This window comes from Ictidomys tridecemlineatus, chromosome 5 (genome assembly GCF_052094955.1).
Source record: "Ictidomys tridecemlineatus isolate mIctTri1 chromosome 5, mIctTri1.hap1, whole genome shotgun sequence".
In the NCBI taxonomy this organism is placed as follows: Eukaryota; Metazoa; Chordata; class Mammalia; order Rodentia; family Sciuridae; genus Ictidomys; species Ictidomys tridecemlineatus.
Window position 1 is genome coordinate 185628404 of NC_135481.1, and position 7322 is coordinate 185635725.

The 7322-nt window shown below is 42.3% G+C and overlaps 1 pseudogene; it reads left to right on the top strand.

The window, feature by feature from the left end:
- The first annotated feature begins 96 nt into the window (after positions 1–96).
- LOC144378138 (S-phase kinase-associated protein 2 pseudogene) lies at positions 97–6181 on the top strand (annotated as a pseudogene).
- Positions 6182–7322: the final 1141 nt, after the last annotated feature.

The following is a 7322-nucleotide window of genomic DNA, read 5'->3' on the forward strand; positions in this document are numbered from 1 at the left end:
TTCTCCTGGTAAAATAACCCAGAAAACCCGGAGTGAGTGAATACTACTGCCACCGGTACCAAGAATCTCAAGTGCTCGCCTTGCTATTGGTTAGAGGTCCTGGAGAATTTGGCTTTTATACTATTTTAAAGGTAAGAAACAAAGGATAAGGAGAACTGGGTACATCTGACTAGGGGAAAGAGTGAGCAACGAGAACCGTGGGGAAGAGCAGGGAATGGACTTGATCCTTGACGTGCTATGAATGGTCATGGGCAGAAAGGTCGAGGAAGCCTCCAGTTTTTTAAAAAAAAACATCAAGCTTTGAGGTGGGGAAATGTCAACCTGAAGGGCTGGAATGTAAGTTCCCCAAGCCTGTGAGCAGGTAGGAATGTGGTAGAAATGTCACGTTCAGACACTTTGGCCCTTTCTTGCTGATACTTTTAATTCCTTTGCTCTGCGGCTCTTCCAGGCTACTTGGCTAGGAGAGCGCAACCCTGGAGCTCACGCTCTCCACCTCCACCAGGAGCTCAGCTGACTGTACAGACAGGTGCCGAGGTGGCCCTGCCCTGGCCTTGAGTGAAGGGAACCCTCAGGGCCGCCTGCTCCCTACATGTCCGAGGGAGCGAGCTCTGCCTTTTCTATGCTCCTTAAACCGCCTCCCCCATTGCTTCTCCTTTACTTCACCTGTGTCACAGGGAAAATGAAACACCCCTCTTGCTGCCACCTCCTCTGCATGACCCTCTGGCCCCCATCCATCCTTCCTCTTGCTCTCTATCATCAGAAGAGCTGATCGTCCCGCTCCTCAGAAGCTAATCTTTTATCAGCCATGGCTGCCACAAAAATGGAGGGCGAGGCACTGGAGTGTATGAAAGGGCTTAAAATGTGATTGCAGAAATGAAAACACATTTTTTTTTCTTTTTTTGTACCAGGAATTGAACTCGGGGGCACTGAGCCACACCCCCAGCGTATTTTGTATTTTATTTAGAGACAGGGTCTCACTGAGTTGCTTAGCACTCGTTTTTTGCAGAAGATGGCTTTGAACTTGTGATCCTCCTGCCTCAGCCTCCTCAGCTGCTGGGATTATAGGCATGTTCCACCATGCCTGGCAAAATACAAGTTTTGTAAGATTAAAAAAATGAAAAATAGGAAAGAGTTAAAAAATTCCCAAAACTAGTTGGAAATCTCATACACAACAAATAGGAATTCCAGTGATAGAAAACAGAAAGCAAATTATTATTTTTTTTCCAGTACTCCAAACCCAGGACTTTGAACATGTTAGGCATTCTACTGCTGAGCTCCATGTCCAGCACAGAGAAAGCAAGTTATGTTAATTAAAAACCAATGTAGGGGCTGAGGTGGGTAGCTCAGAGGTAGAGCGCTTACCTAGCACATGTGAGGCACTGGGCTTAATCCTCAGCACTGCATATAAATAAATAAAGATATGTGTCCATCTACAACTAAAAAAATTTAAAAACAGACGTAAAGCTGGAGGTGCACACCTGAATCCCAGAGACTTGGGAGGCTGAGGCAGGAGAATGTCAAGTTCACAGCCAGCCTCAGCAACTTAGTGAGACCCTGTCTCAAATTTTAAAAAATAAAATAAAAAGGGGTGGGAAAGCTGGGGATGTAGCTTGGTGGTAGAGTGCCTACCATGCATGAGGCTCTGGATTTGGTCTCCATCACCACAAAAAAAGTAAATAAAAAGGGCTGGGGATGTAACTCAGTGGTGGAGTGCCCCTGGGTTCAATTTACAGTATCAGAAAGAAAAAGAAGAAAGTAAAAAAAAAAAAAAAAAAAAACTTCTCCAAATTGAGAGGTCATTCTGAATGCCCAGTAAAGGATATGAAAGGAATGACACCAAGCTACACTGTTGTGAAATGTCAGAGTAATGAGAATAAAAAGAAGATTCTAAAAGCTCTCATAATAAAGGGACATGAAGTACAGTGACCCTGTATGATCCTAAAGGAAGAGATAAGCCAAGTTGTCAACCAAGTGTGAAGGTAGAGCATTTTCAAACACAAGATTTGAGACCTTGTATGTATCTTTCCTTGGGAAGCCACAGAAGAATGTGCTACATTAAAATGATTTTTATTTTTTATTTTTTGCAGGGCTGGGGTTTGAACCCAAGGCCTTGCACATGCTGGACAAATGCTCTACCTCTGTGCTACATCCCCAGTACCCCCATTTTAAATTTTATTTTGAGACAGGGTCTCACTAAGTTGCCAAGGCTGGTCTTGGAACTTGTGATACTCCTGCCTCAGCAACTAGAGTATTCAAGAAAATTGAATATACAATCATGCGTCCTATAATGACTCTTCAGTCAATATTGGACTGCACAGAAGACGGTTGGTCCCGTAAGATTAAATCAGCTTATGACATCATGGCCATCTAGTTTGTATAAATGCCCCCTATGACGTTTGCATGACAAAAATTCCCCTAATGTCTCATTATTCAACATAGACCCCCATTGTTAAGGAAGACATGACTATTTATGTATGTTCTATGTATGTACTGAATATATATTTATGTTCTGTATGCATATGCATTTTCTCAAACCTCCAAATGAGGCAATTATAAATTAACTACAGGGAAAGCAGAAGTGTGTGTTCAGATGGGCAAGATCTAAATATTCATGCTCCAAGGTAGGAAGGAAAGCCTTTGAAAATGTATTAAACTGTATTAAATTGAAAGATGGAAGAACACAAGGATAAGCATATTATTTAGACACATGGAGGTAAATATCAAAAGAAACATCTAAAAAAGGTGAGGGATGACTGCTAGACACAGTGGCTCAGACCTGTAACTCCAGCAACTCAAGAGGCTGAGACAGGAGGATCATAAGTTCAAAGCCAGCCTGGGTAACTTAGCAAGTAAGACCCTCTGTCAAAAATAGAAAGGACTGGGGATGAAGCTCAGTGGTAGAGCACCTCTGGGTTCAGACCCCAGTGTCTCTCTCTCTCTCTCTCCTCATTCTCTCTTTCAAAAGTGTGCTTGTGTGTGCGCATACACTTACACACACACATTCAAGGAATGAATAAAGGACTGATTTTTTTTTCATTATCTACCTAGTAGGCCTATTTGATTTTTAACTTTATTCATTTTTCACTTTCTAAAATCTTTTCTTTTTTAAAAGGAAAACTCGGGGCGCACTGCAGGGATAGAACGTTGCTAGAGTTCACGGGTCTGGCTGCTGGAGGGTGGAACCGCCAAACCGGGAATCTGGGAGGTGGGCAATTGTGCAATTAATGCAGGTATTTAAAACTCCTGAACCTGTGGACGCCATGCACAGGAAGCACCTCCAGGAGATTCTGGACCAGAGTAGCAACGTTACCACCAGCTGCACGTGAGGATGGGATTCTAGCAAGACATCTGAGCTGCTGTCAGGCATGGGGGGTCTCCGCCCTAGAGAAGGAGGAGGTGGACAGTGAGAACATCCCCCAGGAACTACTCTCTAGCCCCACACAGAAATGGCTGAAAAGCAGAGGGAGTGACAAAGACTTTGTGATCATCCGCAGGACTAAACTCAATCAAGAGAATTTCCCCGGTGTTTCATGGGACTCCCTCCCAGATGAGCTGCTCCTGGGAAACTTCTCTTGTCTCTGCCTCCCCCATCTGCTGAAAGTCTCTGGTGTTTGTAAGAGGTAGTACTGCCTTGCGTTTGACGTATCTCTCTGGCAAACCTTGGACCGCACAGGTAAAAATCAGCACTCAGATGTGATTGTTCGTCTGTTGTCTCGAGTCATGGTGGCCTTCCGCTGCCCCTGATCATTTGTGGGCCAACCCTTGGTTGAACATTGCAGCCCTTTTCGTGTTCAGCATTTGGATCTGTCGAACTCAGTTATAAACATATCTACCTTCCATGGCATTCTGTCTCAGTGCTCCAAGTTGCAGAATCTAAGCCTGGAAGGCCCTACAGCTTTCTGATCCCATTGTCAATAATCTTGCACAGAAAAAAACTCAAATTTAGTATGACTCGACCTTTGTGGGTGTTCTGGATTTTCTGAGTCTGCCCTGAAGACTCTGCTAAGCAGCTGTTCCAGACTGGATGAGCTGAACCTCTCCTGGTGCTATGAGTTCACTGAAAAGCACGTGCAGGTGGCTGTCGCACATGTGTCAGAGACCATCACCCAGCTGAATCGTAGTGGCTACCGACAGAATCTTCAGAAATCAGATGTCTCCACCTTAGTTAGAAGGTGTCCCAACCTTGTCCATCTGGACTTAAATGACAGTGTCAAGCTAAAGCATGACTGCTTTCCAGAATTTCTCCAGCTCAGCTACCTCCAACACCTGTCACTCAGTCGGTGCTATGAGATAATTCCTGAAACTCTACTTGAACTTAGAGAAATTCCCACATTAAAAACACTATAAGTTTTTGGAATCGTGCCAGATGGTATCCTTCAACTGTTAGGGGAAGCCCTTCCTCATCTGCAAATTAATTTCTCCTATTTCACCACCATTCCCAGGCCAACTGTCGGGAACAAAAAGAACCTGGAGATATGGGGCATCAGGTGCCAAGTGACACTGTAAAAGCACAGCTGTCTATGAAGTTATTTCTTGCAGGATGGTGTCTCCTCTTTCTTTGGAATAGGGAAAGTAGGCAGGAAGCCAAATTACTGGAGCACTGGGCTAGTTTTTATTATTCGTTTTCCCTTAACCTTTATCCTGCAAGTAAATTAGGAAACCATTTTCAAGGAAAAAAAATGAAGAATTGCCCTTTTTAAAATAACTATAAAAGCTTCTGGCAATGCTATGCCCTTAAGAGCCTAAGCTGTAGGCCATCAGAAATTTTAGGAGTTTGAGCCTATGATTTCAATTTACTTTTTTACATAGCAAAATTTGTGCCATCTTCTCCAAGTGCCCTTTGGATTAAGTCTTATGTAGAATCAAGCTTAAAAAATGACTTAAAGCTTTTGTGATAACTTTTATCTATTTAATTTTTCAATATTGTTTAATTCGACATAGTTTGGAAGAACAATAAGCTATGTTTAGGCTAGGCTGAATAGAAAGAGTCATAAGATACTAGCATTTAAGGTATCTGGGAATTTAAAAAAAAAACATTTCATTTTTATCTTAAGATTTGAAATTAGCTTAACAGAAACATAGCCCCACATCTTAAACCCTCAAACAAACTAAACATACGGTCAGAGGTATAGAGTTGGTATGGGATGTGAAGGCTCAAGAAGTAATTTTCTATGCCAGGTTAATCAGAATTATCCTTTAATATCACTAAGGTACTGTGTTCCTGAAATATAATTGTGGTTTCTAATTTTATAATCAAATTACGTTAACATGAGTTGTTTAGCTTTTAAATGAGTTGCTTTGTTTTAGGAAGGTGGTATTAACCTAATCAGTCTCTATTCTTGAAAAAAATGGAAGAGTTCTGAACTGATACTGCCTGCTGTTTTCCTTTAAAACTAAGTTTATTTGTATATTACTCTGGAATCAAGTATTTTAAATTGCCTTTTTTAAAAAATGGTCTTTTGCAATAATTGTTTGAAACTACCCACTTTATAGGGTTACTGATCCTAAGAATTGCTTGTTCCTATAAATCAGAAGTACACACTAGAAGCACGTGTATTTTCCATGCGGTTTCAGGACAGTCTGCACTGGCACCTATGTAAGAGTTAGTACTCAGGTTGAACCTTTTGGTAATATGAGTGGGTTTGTTTTTTAAAAAAACCTCTCATCAAGGCAAAAAGATCAAGTTCTGCTTTTTAAAAATCATAAAAACACTAGTTTTAAGTCAGTGACCTCCCCATGTGTGCAAAATGTTACAAAAAGCCAAAATCTATCATTTTTTTCTCTTAACTGGTTTTACTTAAATCAAAGACTTTAAATGTTAGAAACAGTAGCATGAAGTGCCCTTATCTGCTCAGACCTAAGGAAGAAAATTTTAAAGTAGTGTTACACAAGGAGATGATTATGTGTCTATTTCTTATTATTTTAAAAGTGCTAAATACTACTTGAAATTATTGTTTACAGATTAGTGACAAGGGCTGGTGTAGGATCCGGTTGGACTTACTTCCGGGTGCCCTCAAACATACAGTGCCTGTACTTCCAAACCCAAGTCCAGCCATAGGCTATTTTGCCAACGTGTCGGAGTAATCTGTATTTTTGTATGTGATTTCTACTTTTATAAATTTGTTTTAAAATAAAACACATTTTTATAAAAAAATAAAGTAAATAAAAAACAAAAAGAAAACTCAGGCCATGTCTCACCTCTCTGGGAGTCTGTTGACTCAAGGGTCCTGCTTCCAGCTCATGTGAGTAGCACATTTTTCTGTTCTGACCCCAAGCCTGCTATTTACTCTGCCTATGGACGAATTCACAGGTGGGGACAGTGGTGGGGTCAGAGGACAGAAAGTGAGCTGAGAATGTCAAGGTGGAGGGAATCTTCATGGAGGTGGGTTCCCGCTGGTTCAGTCCTTTGGCATCCTTCTTCTCATCCCAGAGAATGTCTTTGACCTTCAATATTCAAACAACGGAGTCTGTCCAAGACCCAGACATCCGTCAGAAAAGGAACAAAACACAAGCGTAGTGAATTAATCCCACTCTAACCAGTGCAATGTGGCTGTTAAAAAAAATAAAGTGAATCACTCTGTGTTAACATAGAAAGATGTGAGAAAAAGAGTTGCTGAAAGCCCTATTTTCTGGGGGAAAAAACATTCCGATGTGTAGATCAGGGCATAGACCGAAGTCTGCAAGGATTGGTACTTACCTCTGGAAATGAGACTGAAGGTGGGTTTGGGGAAGGGAAGGTTTCACTTGTTATTTGACATTCTTCTGTCTATTGAAATTCTTTGATACAATTTGTGCAATCACACCATTGTGTGGGTGTGTTAAAACCAACTCTGGAAGTTCAGGGAGGAGGAGCTTGGTGGAGTGCCAGTGTAGAGGCAATGAGAGGTGTGGGACCCTGGCTGTTGTCCTCATTTGCTCTGTGCACTTGGGCCAGTCACCTCCCCTCTCCAGGCCAGGGCCAGACACGTGCTTATGTTGTGTGTGTTGGTGGAGGTGGAGAATTCAACCCTGCAGGACATCAGAGCGGTCCATTTTAAAAATAACAGACTTGACCATGAAAATTTACTGAAAAGGCACTGGTGGAAGCAGAGTGAAAGTCAAACTCTGAGTTGCTTAGAGCAGAAGGGTCACTGGGCAGGGCTTTTCCCACCTGTCCAGGGGGCCAGCCCTGCCCCTGCCCTGAGTTAGAACACTTGACCCGCACAACTTTTGGACATCACGAGAAAGCCTTCCTCCCGTGTGAGCTGGGACCAGCTGTGCACTGGTTTCTAAGCCTCAGTCTCCAAAGAGCAGAGCAGGGCATCAATCTCGACTCAGCTGTG